Source organism: Sitophilus oryzae, unplaced genomic scaffold, assembly GCF_002938485.1.
Source record: "Sitophilus oryzae breed Bouriz unplaced genomic scaffold, Soryzae_2.0 scaffold_238_pilon_pilon, whole genome shotgun sequence".
NCBI lineage: Eukaryota > Metazoa > Arthropoda > Insecta > Coleoptera > Curculionidae > Sitophilus > Sitophilus oryzae.
In genome coordinates, this window is record NW_022146794.1 from 1 (window position 1) to 14,931 (window position 14,931).

Consider the following 14,931-nt stretch of genomic DNA (forward strand, 5'->3'; position numbering starts at 1 on the left):
CCATGCAGATTAAGTATACAGATTTAGTCATCGAAACTGTGCGGTCTGGCTTTTAACGTGTAAGGCAGTGATGTATAGACAGCAGGAAAATCAATTGTATTAAAAAGAGATAAACATTTGTTAGACACATTTCTTCTATACTGTAAAAATTTCAAACTATACAAGTAGGCGTTTACGAAAAACGTTGCATCTAGGGTTGGAACTTATTTTTCACTATTAGTTATTCATTTTACTACAGCTGTGATAGATTATATTTAGTTTAGGTATATTATCATTATTTCAGTAGTATACATGAAAGTTTTTAAAATAGCTTATATTTTTACACACATTTTCCTACAAATGTAAAAAACCGGCAACACTGTATGCCGCTTTTGATTTTGTCTCTCTGTCTGTCAACCGGTCATATGAATTATTCTCTGTCTCGCGCATTAAAATCCAGACCACATAAATTGGATGACCAGCAGGGTATAATATAATTGGCACTGAAACATTAAGCGTTTATTGTCATTTTTCGTATGGCGTAATATTTAGTAATTTTTCCAGAAGAGTAAAAGGAATCCACAGTACAATCCATTTATCTAAGCCCGTATAGTACCACAGTAAAGTACCGCTTCTCGGTACCATAGAATATATTTAAAATCGAAAGTCCTTTGAAAACAAACGCGGTAGCGGTATACACAGTCGACCGAATATGGGAACGAAGAAGAAGATGAAACCGGAAACCGCGCACAGTCGTCAGATCACTTTCGCTTCTGCCGCATAGTACCGGTCGTACTGGCCAACCCGTTGCGTTACTGACACCGATAGAAAACACCTCTTTTCAGCGTTAGACGGTTTCTTTTATTCGGCTCTGACTTTGTCGATAAAATAAATTCAAAAGTTATTGTTGAACGAAATGAATCGAAATATCTGAAGATCTAAAAGGATCAACAATAGAAAAAGAAATGCTGCGTCATCGGATGTCGTTTTTTTCTGTTCAATTGTGCTCTATATTTTAAATTTATAATTTCTTTTATAATATTTATGTTTTGAGCTCGGTTTTGAGTTTGTCAGAAGCTTAATTTTGGCATACTGGTTGATTCTAGGGTGTAGAGGTTCGATAAGAAGGGATTTTTCGAAATTCCAGCTCCAAGGGGGTGAAACCATCCTTCAAATATTACAATATTTTTTATTTAAAAAACGGTCAAGTTTCCGAAAAAACGCTTAAACACGTATATTTTATTTATTTTTTTACATATTTTATATATTCGAAAAATCTGGTCATTGATTAATTACGATCCTGCTTAAAGCGCTTGACGTAAAAAGCTGATTTTTGGTAAACGGATTGACTTTAGGGTGTAGAGGCTCGATAAGAAGGGATTTTTCCAAACTCGAATTCTAAGGGGGTGAAACCACCGCTCAAATATTAGAATATTTTTTATTTAAAAACTGTTGAGTTTTTCGGAAAAACTGTTAAACACGTATATTTTATTTTGTTGCTTTACGTATTTTAAGATTTTTTAAAAAATTATACAGGGTGTTTGGTTTGGTTTGGTTTGGATAACCATTGAGTAATCACGATTCTGCTTAAACTGCTTGACGTTTAAAGCTGATTTTTGGCAAACGGATTGACTGTGGGGTGTAGAGGTTCGATAAGGAGAGGTTTCTCGAATCTCAAATTCCAAGAGGGTGAAAACGCCCCTCAAATATTACAATATTTGTTATTTAAAAAACAAAAAATGCATCTCCATTATAGAATCCAAGAGAACTTGCCGTACAGCAGTACTAAAGGTCATTCTAGACTTAACACCACTGCATATTGTCATTGGTAGATGTGCCATGCTAAGGTGCCATGCGACAATGATTAGAATGGTTATTGACGAAAACGGTACTGGGTTAATTCTCAGATCAGGAGCTTGGAACACTCTCAAAAGAGGAATTCTGATCCTCTAACATTCTATCGTTGTCTATTTACAAGTTAGGCCTTTGTATTTTTCGCTTTTATACATTTATAAGTTTTACCTTACGTGTTACTTATTTGTTAAAAGGTTATGATTGGATGTTGAGAAACTATTTATCAAAATATGACAAAAATTCTGTTCGAAGGAACATATAAAGTGCATGGTTCTTAGAATTAACATTAAAAATTAAATAATAATAAATGGCTTTATTGATGATTATAGATCGTAAGATCATAACCTTTCACAAGTTTTTCTGTATTTTGGACAGTAGCGTGCAGCAGTGCTTTTGTCGAAAATAAAGATATTTATTTATTTAGCACTCTTTTTTTCTTTAATGAACTTTGAATAAAGAGATTATGCAAGGGGCATATCAAAAATCTTAGATCGAACGCGACGGGCTCCTAAAATGGCCGACTTAAATTCCGGTTTATCAATACCGTTCTAATTTTATTCAAAACATGTAAAAATATGATGTAGGGTAGAGTCAATAATTTGTTGTTTTATTTACGTTGTGAATAAATGTTGGTAGTTAATAAAATTGTTATAAAAATACATAATTCTAATAAACATAGATAAGTTATATTCTTTGACACTCTTAGACAAGTAGTAAATAAAACAAAAATGCAAGAAAAAATATAGTTAGTTAACTTTAAGGGAATTTCATAAATGATGGGTTTACTACACGTATGTATATTATATAGTTACTTATTAGCGAAAAGTTATTCCTCCATTTTTGACCGAGATCTACCGCACGCTACAAAACCATCTATTTTACAGTCTTTTTCGATAAATCACAATAGTGTCACTGTTAATTTAACTTCTGCCACAATTTCCTTCTAGATTTACTACCTTTAAACAACTATCAGTAGTAGAATAAATCATAAATAACATAAAATTAACTCAGTAAAGACTGACACATCCACAAAATTTCAAATCATATTCAAATGTGCCAAATGAATCGTCAAACGGAACTGTCAAGGATCCCCACCCTAGAGCCCATTGTCCGTCTACCATGCATGAATACATGGATAGCATTATACTCCTTCCTTAATCTTTTTATTCAAAGTTAATGAAGATCTTGAAACTGTAACGGTAACGTTGTCAACTCTTGAAAAAGGGTTGTATTAAGTCTGTGGTCAAATAAAACTGTAAATAAACACTCGGTTTGTTTTCTTTTATATATTGGATCAAACCAAATTAAGGCTAGTAAATATTTCATACGTGATATTTACTACTACAACTTTTCAAATAGTGCCGTTTACCTTCAGTGATAAAAAGTATATTCTCTGTACTTATTCACTTACTTACAAGAATCTGGTCCTTATTATAAAATTGATGAGAGACAAGTACTTGCGGGAGGTCACATACACTCTGCACACTGTCGCAGAGTACTTTTAAGCAGAAGTTACATTCTAAATATATCATTCAAAATAGTATTGTATACAGGGTCTCCCTAATTGACCACCCTATACAGGGTGGTCCGAACTGTATTCCGGAAACTTCGGTATCATATTCTGCAGATAAAAATAAGTAAAAATGTTCGTATAAATGTATGTCCTAAAATGCTTAGTTTCGAAGATACAGGGTGTATAAATTTTATTTTTAATTTCGATTTTTTCCAAATAATTTCTGAAATAACCTCAATATATGGATGAAAATTGGTCTCTAGAAGTTTTTTGACATGAGAAATTTGATTTTGATATCAATATGACTCCCACTAGTAGAGGGCGCTACCTACATGTGTTTTAACTGTTTTGAAGCGTAATAACTTTTTGTCCGTCCCTGTTTAAAACTACCGAGCGAAAAAATATACATCTCTGTGACATTTTACGTAAAAAATATATCTTTGTAAAAATCGCTACGAACAACCGTTCTTAAGATATTTAGAATGGAAATAGTCAATACATGTCATTATTGACGAAAAATAAACACGTTGAGTAGATAGTTATACTTAATATTACACTGAAATAAAAAATTTGGGAAATTTTTATTTTTTTTAATTTAAAAATTAATCATAAATTTTTCTGCAAAAAAATGATGATAAAACAGTTTCTGTTGAACTTTTGGCACAAAAACATTTTAAATTTATTATTTCAGTCTAATAACTATTTAATCGACATGTTTAGTTTATGTCACTCAGTAGTTTTATACAGGTACGGACGAAAAGTTGTTACTCTTCAAACCAGTTAAAAAATATGTAGCTGGCGCCCTCTACTAGTAGGAGTCATATTGACATCAAAATAAAATTTCTTATGTCAAAAAACCCCCAGACACCAATTTTCATCCAAATATTGACGTTACTTCAGAAATTATTTGGAAAAATTCGAAATAAAAATAACATTTCTACATCCTGTATCTCCGAAACTAAACATTTTAGGACATACATTGATACTAACTTTTTTACTTATTTTTATCTGCACAATATATTGCCGAAGTTTCCGGAATACAGTTCGGACCACCCTGTATAGGTAATAAAGGTATAATATTGAGTAGGTATAAATCTTGAGCACATAGGTAATAATCATCCTTGATCTTTTCTACTTCAAATGCCTTCAAACAACATAACATGAAAACCATTTTAAATGGGCTTAATCGGTTATTATCGCTACCTTTTCCTAAGCTATTCTATTGTTTTACCAAAAACCAGATTAACATTCTTTTAACATATATTTTTTCTTCCTTCTTTCAGTGTCGTGACATTTTCGATTATTTCTTATTTTATTTTCACCATCATTGAACAGGAGTAATACTAGTTTGAGTGTTTTTGTTGTTCTTAATTAGTTGACTGTAGACTTATTAAGATTATTGCCGTTAAAAAAAGACAGAAAAAAACGGTATTAAGTGGCAATAGGATTAACAAATATTTAAAGTGTAAATGAATCTACAGATGTTGAAGTAGAAGACTAACATTGTGATGCTGTGCTCAAAATTTTGTGAAATGTTATAATAATTATTGTAAGTAGTTTTGTTATTATTTTTTTAAATGAAGATCTTAAAACTACTATTTTGAAGTTGAAAAAATATACATTTCTGTCATTTTTTACGTAAAAAATGTCTCTTGTCTATTGACAAAAGATAAACATGTTGAGTAGATAGTTATTTGACTGAAATTATTAATTTGGAAATTTTTTATTTTTTTTAAATAAACCATAAATTTTTCTTCGAAAAAATAATAAAAAAAACTTTTGACACAAAAACATCTTAAATTTATGTTTTCAATCTAATAACTATTTGGTCAACATGTTTAATTTATGCCAATGATGAGAGGTAATGATAATTTCGATTCCAAATATCTCGAGAACTATTAATCGTAGCGATTTTTTCCAAGACGCTTTTTTTACGTAAAAAGCGTAGTGAATGTATATTTTTTAACTCATTAGTTTTATACAGGTACGGACGAAAAGTTATTACTCTTCAAAACGGTTAAAACACGTGTAGGTGGCGCACTCTACAAGTAGGATTCAAATTGACATCAAAATCCAAAATTTTCATGTCAAAAAACTTCCAGACACCAATCCGAAACTAAGCAGTTTAGGACCTACATTTATAAAAACTTTTTTACTTACCCAAGCAGCATTTGGACGTCGGGACAACGTTGTGTCACGCGACCAAACGTCGGGGCGCAACGTCGGCACAACCTCGTGCCAACCCTAGTCTGCACTAGTTTGGAGAATAATTTTTGGGTCGAAACGACGTTGGATACCGACGTTAGCTAGAAGCCTAATTTAGTACAAACTGCAACGTTGTTTAAAATCCTAATTCACAGAAATACAAAACTAATATGGCGTCTAAGTCGCGTTTTATCCTAAATTGGGATAATTATAGTAAAAATATTATATTTATAATTTAGTTAGAGACATATGTCAGATGGCAGTGAAGGAAAACAAAACAAAAGTATTTAAGTGTGGAGGATGTTTGAAGATCATAATTATTGAAACACTTTAACCGACTCTGTAACTCGTTACCCAAGGTAAAAAGTTAAACGCAAACAACTTTATTGATAAATGTATTGTTTCTACTTTAAAAAATACTAATGGGCCTTGAAATTAAAGAAGTTTTAAAAATTTTCTTGAATTTTTTTTTTAGTAAAATGAGAATAATTTATTCGCATTCGAAAAAATTGTTTCCGCGTATTTTTTAGGGTCAAATATTTCAAGTTAATGTATTCAAAAAGCAGGAATTGCTATTTTAAGAACGAAACATTTTCTTATTTAACAACATGGCGGCTTTAACTTTGTTGTTTTGGAGATTAAGATGGAGTAGTTCGAGTAGTCGCATACTGGACTAATAAAGTCGCAGTTCGGCCTTAACAGGTAGTATACTAGTCGCAAGATTGCCTAATTTAGTCATTCTAGAGTCTAGCTTGTGCCGCCCTCTATAATCTAAATAAACGAGGAAGTGTCGGTAATATATGTCGATGTATATTTAAATTTAGTTTTATATGTACCTTTCTTATGTCCCATTTTAATTAAGTTTTTTTTTTATAAAAACAAAAACAGCACTGAACTGTCTGACTGAACAGAACAATGAATTGAAAATTTAAGATTTAAGGTTATGGTTCAATACAGTTGCAAAAAGGTAGTGACTCTACGTCCTACCAACGTAAGAATAAGGAAATCTAAACAACGTTGGAATTAGTAAAACAGACGACGTTTGCATAACGTTGGAATAGGTCCTGAAACTGACGTCGGAAAACTCTATATTATCCAACGTTGTAACTACGTTGTCCAAATCACCTAAAGATCACTTAAGCAAAAAAGGTTACAAGACAACGTTTATTCGACGTCGCAGAAGCTTCTACTTTGCTGTAGTACTAGTCCAACGTCGGCCCAACGTTATAAAAACGTTTAAATTTATTTTAATACCCAAGGTAGAGAGCTAACTATTTTTTGTAACTAATCCAACGTTGTGTTTAGTAAACATGTGGTCGCAAGTCGTGAAAATGCTACTTGGTATTTTATCTGCAGAATATGCTACCAAAGTTTCGGAATACAGTTCGGACCACCCTGTATAATTACATATATGCCTTGTTTTTATAATTTCACGAATATAAAAGTTTTTAGATGTAAATTTTTCACACCAAATATGATATTTCTAAAATATATTGATATATTTATATAATCCGTTGCCAAATCATTTTTCAAATTGGACAATTTTTTTCTGAATCATCTTATATTGGAAAGCGTCAATTATCATAAATATAAATTTTGAAATGTTTAGGGAAACTAATCGGATGTTATTCAATATTACATATATGTCTATTTTTATTAAGATATTAACTTTTTGGTATTTTGCAAAATATACAAATTTTAGCTAGATGATATACTAAGAGGCTACACTGCATTGTATATACAGAGTGAGTCATACTAGATGTATTTTTCTCAGCTCTTTGAAATATAACAACATGTGTTTATTTCAAACAGTAACCGTAGCTATTATCAAAATGTTATGTTTTTAGTAATTAAATTTAATATCGAAAATTGATGGTTATTTTTCTAATTATTTGTTTAAAATGATAACTTTCAATTGTATCGGATAAAATGGTTATCAAAAATCTCTCGGTAGAAGTATGATCCAAGACTTCTGTTTTCGATATGGTATGATATTCAAATAAAATTTTTATCTCTCCAAAAATCCTATATGGGCATTTCGCCACTGCAAGAAGAAAATCTACAAAATAAAATAGTTATTTTTGGCTTACTGCTGGACGGATCAATCAAAGATAAACAAATTTGCCTAACGAACAAAAGAACTTAATGTTTCGGAAAGTTTATTTCTTTCCGTCGTCAGGAAAAAAAAAAATACAAAGAATAAGAAAAAAACTATTTAAAATATTTAAATTCAACTATTCAAGAACACTTTAGTTTTTTTAAAACAGATACGTCTACAAAAACCGTTGACGTTCTGTTAAAATGATATTATATCAAGTTAAACTTCAAAATTAACAGTAAAACAGTAAAATTAACCAAACTACCAGATAACAATTACTTAATAAGGTAAAACCAAAAAGACCCAAACTTTCTGTATGATTATTTTTAGTTTTACGCATGTTATGTTTATTTATGTTATATTCTTTAAAAAATCAAAGCGATTGCCATACATTACTAACATCTACGGATACATGAACAATACATTTTATTTTTATTAGATTGTATTAAAAAAAGCCTCTTTTATTTTTCTTTTAGAGGCTATCGCTTCTTAAAGGCGCTATTAAAATTTATTCTGTGTCCTGTGTCCCATGAATGCTGACAAATCTTAGATTTGTGAAAATCTCCCTTTCTTAAATAATCTTTATGTTCTTTAATTCAAACATTTAAGGGTCTAGATATTTGACCAATGTAAAATTTATCGCATTTACATGGTATTTTATATATTACATTTTTCTATATTCATTGGTTTAGTATGTGATAAAATGGATCAAAGTGTATTTTGTGTTTTGAAAGATGTTCGTATGCTATATTGTTTTCCTATCCTTCTTATTTGATGTAAAATTTTTATATAAATCTCTTTCATATTTTTAATAATTACCTTCTGATTTGAATCACCTTCTGATTTTCTTTTTACTTACTCGTTTACATCCTGTATATTAGACTCGTCCTATACGACTGATCTAGATCTGAAAACTCGTTTCAAACTGAAATCTCGCCGACACCTTGACATTTCGGGATGTAATAACGCGAAATAATGGTCTTTAGCAATTCATATCGAATCGTATCATCGCATTTGTAAATAACAATGCAGCAGTTCCGGTTGAATGATCTTTTTCGGTATTTTGTTCTATCATGATTGATACAGATCGATTGGTATTGATACAAATCTATAGATATCGAGGAAATGAGTTTTGTATATTTTTTTTACGAATTTAGAGGAAATAAAGGGAAGAATGTATATATATATATATATATATATATATATATATATATATATATATATATATATATATATATATATATATATATATATATATATATATATATATGCTGCTATATATATACTGCTATATATGCTATATATATATATATATATATATATATATATATATATATATATATATATATATATATATATATATATATGCTATATATATATATATATATATATATATATATATATAATATATATATATATATATATATATATATATATATATATATATATATATATATATATATATATATAATGTTATACAAGAGTGGTCCAAACTGTATTCTGGAAAGTTCAGCTTGGCATATTTTGCCGATAAAAATAAGTAAAAAAAGTTCGTATAAATGTATGTCCCGAAAATGCTTAGTTTTCAGATACAGGATTTAGAACTGTCATTTTATTTCGATTTTTTCTAAATAATTTCTAAAGTAACGTCAATATTTGGATAAAAGAAATTGGTATGATTCCTATTTGTAGGGGCGCCACTTACATGTATTTTAACTGTTTTGAAAAAGTAATAACTTTTCGTCCGTACTATATAAACCTACTGAGTGAAAAAATATACATTTCCGTGATTTTTTACGTAAAAATGTCTCTTTGGTAGAAATCGCTACGAGAGCAACGTTCTCAAGATATTTAGAATGGGAATAGTCAATACATGTCATTATTGACAAAATAAACATGTTGACTTTGATAGTTGTTTGACTGAAACGATAAATTTGGGAACTTTTTATTATTTTAAATTAACCATAAATTTTTCTTCGAAAAAATGATGATAAAACAGTTTCTGTTGAACTTTTAGCAGAAAAACATTTTAAATTTATAATTTCAGTCTAATAACTATTTAGTCAAAATGTTTAATTTATGCCAATGTCGAGAACTATTATTCGTAGCGAAAAAAACGTAAATTTATTTTTTTTATTCGGTAGTTTTCTACAGGTATGGACGAAAAGTTATTACTCTTCAAACTAATTAAAAAATTTGTAGGTGGCGCCTTCTACAAGTAGGAGTCATATTGACATCAAAATTAAATTTCTCATGCCAAAAAACTCCCAGACACCAGTTTTCATCCAAATATTGACGCTACTTCAGAAATTATTTGAAAAAATCGAAATAAAAATGAAATTTATAAACCCTTTATCTCTAAAACTAAGCATTTTAGAACACACATTTATACGAACTTTTATTAATTAATTTGATCTGCTCCCGAAGTTCCGAAAGTTTGGACCACCCTGTTTATTAAAAGAATAGCAGTTCTAGTTTTACAAAAGTGAATGTATCTTACTAACGAAACTATTAGAACAAGTGAGATTCAAAAGTGGATTCAGCACGATCGATCACATCTGAAAAGAACAGGAGAAACAATATAAGAGCGTACACTCTCACTAAGCACAGTCCTTCATAAATATTGAAAGAACATTCGACTCAATATACCCAAAGCTGTAATTGTAACACTTACACATCAAGTTATCGACAAACGGTCTAGGGACTCTGGTCAATATGTAGGAGAAGCAACAGTAACGTTAAAAAGATCAGACATAAATTCCAACAAGCAATAGACTCAGACAAAGAGACCAAATTTCTCTAAAGGCAGTTGCTCACAAGTTTGGCGAACATTTTCAGCAAATTAGATTGAAAGAATAAATTTTAAAAGATATATGGCAAAATTGTCAAATATCTGAATATGTCTATGTGACATTGTCCTACTAGCAAATAAATACTGAAAAGCTCCAAGAACAGCAACAAGAACGGACTGTAGAACAGGAAATGATATAGGAGTAAGGGAGTCGAGAATACAAAGGGTTGGCTCTTGGTGTCCAGTGTTGGGACCAGTAGAAGATAGTCTTTTATCTAGCCACGCATCCCTTTGACCTGGTCCCGCCATCATAGCATTTTGGTTTTTGGTGAGGTTGTCTTCTCTTGGTACGGGAGGTTAAGCTAAGACTTCCCCACACCCTCGTGACACGACCGTGATACATGACCCTTAGACAGTAGAGGGTGCTTGGTATAACGGACAGGGTAGTCCCATCCGGCATCGTTATACGTCTTGGTGCAATTCCCTGGGCACGACACTACAGCCAGGGACAAGACAATGAGATGCTCCTTAGACCCAGCCAAAGTAACAGAGGGGATTTCCCACCAACGACAAGGTCTCGCATCTTTTAGAGGAAGTTGGATGTCGTAAATCGAAATCTTTCCTGACTTGTTGAACCGCATTAAGTATTTCTAAATTCAGTTGGAATCATTTCGAGTTCTTAATTTTGTCACTACTTTTCCGATTCAACCTAACTGACTTCGGAATTGCTTTACCTGAGAAGCACAAAAAAGAACAAAAGGAAAAGTACAAGTGGATTACGATATAAGAAATCAAGCACAAATAAGATATAGAAGCTGAATGTAGCAAACAGTAAAAACATTAAAGACACGGGCACAAAAGAAGGCAGGTATTACTGTAACTAATGGTAGAACAAAGTTAAATCCAATGACGATTATAAAACATAAATATAAAACATTTTATTGTTTTTTTTTTTTTTTTTTTTTTTTTATATTGAGTAAAAATTAACTTTAACTCAAATCCTTATTTTATATTAGCCAATAAACTTTTTTTAAGTATTATTCATATGTCAAATTATTTTAGAATGACAAAGTCACAATAAAAGATTAACTATTGCGGTATTAGTAGTATAAATTTAGATAGCCTATGCCTTAATTAGCAATCCATTGCCAAAATTTAGTGGAAAAGTAAATATGTTTTAAAAAATAAAATATCTTGTCGCATTGTTACTGATTCAAGTTTACAACGTTGTTACAAGATCGTTTGACATTTTTTTAAGAGTATTTTTAAGGTCAATATCAATCAACTGAAGAGATTATACAGAGAGAGGAAGCACGATTTTTATATTTATTTTTTTTGTCGTTATTTTTAACATTTCATTTTTTGGAGAAATAAATATACCAAAAATATTTTGATACAGGTTACATTTTTGTCTACAGCTTGCCGAATTTCTATACTTTACAGAAATATAAGTTGAAAACACAAATACATAATACGCATAGCATAAATTTTACGAAAAATAAATATTAAGATTTATCTATAGTTACTTATTTCTCAGGAGAATTATTAATTTGTTTAAACAATTTATTATAACAGGCAAATTTATTAAATAAATATTTACAGAGATAAAATTAAATATTAATACTTTTTTGAGTGTCATATCAATTAATAGTAATTAAAAATATGACATAAAATGGACAATAAGTTTATTTATGTGTTTGATTAATCTGAAATAGTGTTTAATGTGCATATATCTTGAGTATATTCACACTCCGATGACCTAGACATTTAAAAATGGTGTAATATCGCATAAATTTGTTTGTTAAATGTTTATATATAACTCTGAAAGATTGTTGCTATTATTATTGGAATGATATCAATTAATATTACTTTTTGTATTGTTATTAGCACCTAAAAATGTTGTCAGATTATTTACCCTGTGTCTAGGTGCACCTTAATGTATACCAAATATTTTAATTTAGTCGTTAGATTTCTCTGTCTAGAGATTTAGTTTGTATCTCACCAGTCATGAAATACTTCCCTTGGTTGGTATCATCATCATCATCATCATTTTCAGCTTATTCTACCATTTCCAATGATGGTGTAGACCTGTATCCTCACATATTTAGATACTCTCTTTATCGCCCAAGTTATCTCTGCTAATTTTCTAATGATATGTGGGTTTTATATTTTTTTATATTTTATTTATATATGTGTCTATTTTTATGATCCATCTGTTGTCCGTTCTTCTTGCCAGGTGACCTGCCCTTTGCCACTTTAGGAATTTAATTCTGTGGATGACATCTATTACCTGGGTCTTTTGTCGTATTCACTCTGTTTTTTATGGTCTTTCTTGGCTACTTCCAACATATTTCGTTCCATTGAGCATTATGCGGCCTGCAGTTTCTTTATAATGTCCGTTTTAAGTGTCCATATTTGGTTTAGTTTGGTTTCGCATGCATAGGCCATGACGATAAAGTGGCATAGATTTGAATATGACTGAGTTTCTTCCATAAGTATTCCATGCTAACTTAATTCTTCTGTTGATTTCTGGTAGTAGAGATCCCGAGCTGTGTATTAGTTGTCTGGGTGGCGCACCTCATTCGCCTCGGTTGATTATACGATAACGGAAAGATGTAGAAACCAAATATTGTATAGGTATATGTGAGAAGGTAATGTGCACAATTTAAAATTGTTTTCAAATATACAGGGTGTTTCAGAACTAAGATCCATACCAAAGTTATATTTTTTCTTATGGAACACCCGGTATTTTATTTTATTTTGGGATTCCTGGGCCCAAAAAAGGCATTTATTATAAGGGTTAAATGTGTTTAAAATTAGTGGTTTTTGAGATATTTAAAGATATTTAAATTTGCATGTTACTATAGAATAGATTATTAACACCCTGTACATTAATTTTCAGAATTAATCCTTGTGCTGAAATTAAAGGTACAGAAATAAACTTTACTGGAAAATGTTATTGCTCCCTTAAATTTACACAGGGGTATCAAAAATTGCTGTTCTATTTTGAGGATTAATTTTACATAAAAAAAAATCAATAAAAGGGCAACCAAGAGGGCTTGTGTCGTCATGGCAAGTCTCTAGTGACAGTTAGTAGCTATTTTCAAAATCGAAATTAGTTTATGGGCTTATTTAAATTTATACCAGTTTACTTTTATTTAATTTAGCTACAATAGTTTAATAAATAATATTTATTTAATATGTATTTATTATTCTATCAAGAAAAACGAAGAAGTAGTTCTTTGATTAATAAGTTCTTTGATTTATTTTACGATTACTTGTAGATATATGGATTTTCTATAAAAGAGACAATTACGGCAAATTCATTTTCTTCACTTCCAACGACAGGTTTCTGCCTAACAGGTTTTTTATAAACCACACTACCAGCTCTGCGAAATAGGACAAGTAGTTTTTCAAAGGAACGCTTCTCAGGTTATCAGATTCCTATTTTTGGATACCTTTGAGCATAAGCTCTTGAGGCCAAGAAGCAATTTTCTTCACAAAATAAAATCACTACGAACATATCCATTCGTTCCGCCAGCAGATATTGCTTTATTTTTCTTGATAAAATAATGACTACTTACTTATTAAACTATTTAGGTAAATATAAGTAAACTGTTATAAATTATAAATAATAACGTCCATAAACTAATGTTGACTTTGAAAATAGTTACTAACTGTCATTAGAAAATTGCCATGGCGACACCAGCCATCTTGATGTAATATACCATTTCCCATTTGTTGTTGAATGTTTTGGTACATTCAGTAGGTAAAGTAGTAAGTTTTATTTTTTTTTTAAATTTCAAGAATTATTGCTAGTAGAGGGGTGCAAATTATAATCCAAACAAACAAATACCAAAAGCAGTAGTAGAAATAGGAAAATAGTACCGAAAATCCGTAGCCTGAGAACTTCTTTTGTTTTCTCGCCAACCGTGATTAATATTATGACAGGCTGGCCTGAATTCGTTTCTTATCTTTGCCAAACGATCTCTTTTTGAGAATTTGTCGAAATTCACAAGCAACGGACTTGCGACACTGATCGCCTGGGATGTACACTCTATTTGGAATATTGTATTGTTATGTAAAGTGTTTTGTGGCATTCGATTTTTACGTGTGAAATTATTAAAGGCGATTATACTAGGTGGTAAAATTTCCTAGCACTTGATAGGTGAGACTTATTTTATACTCCGAAAACTACAGAGGTATAATAACTCTGCTATAATAGTAAATATTGATTATGCAGGGTTATTCGCCTCATTCGACACGGAGTATTGTAGCACAGTTTAAAGAATATATGTTTAAAATAAAGAAACAACTTGTATATATAATATTGTATATTAAGCCAAATTAAAATTTGTCCCAAAAAGTTATACAGGGTGAAACGAAATTAATATTGAACATTGACCACTTTTAAAAGCAAGTTGCTCCTTTATTTTAAATAGAAGACCCAGTAGATTATACCGGATTTAATGGAGAATTCATATGTCTTTA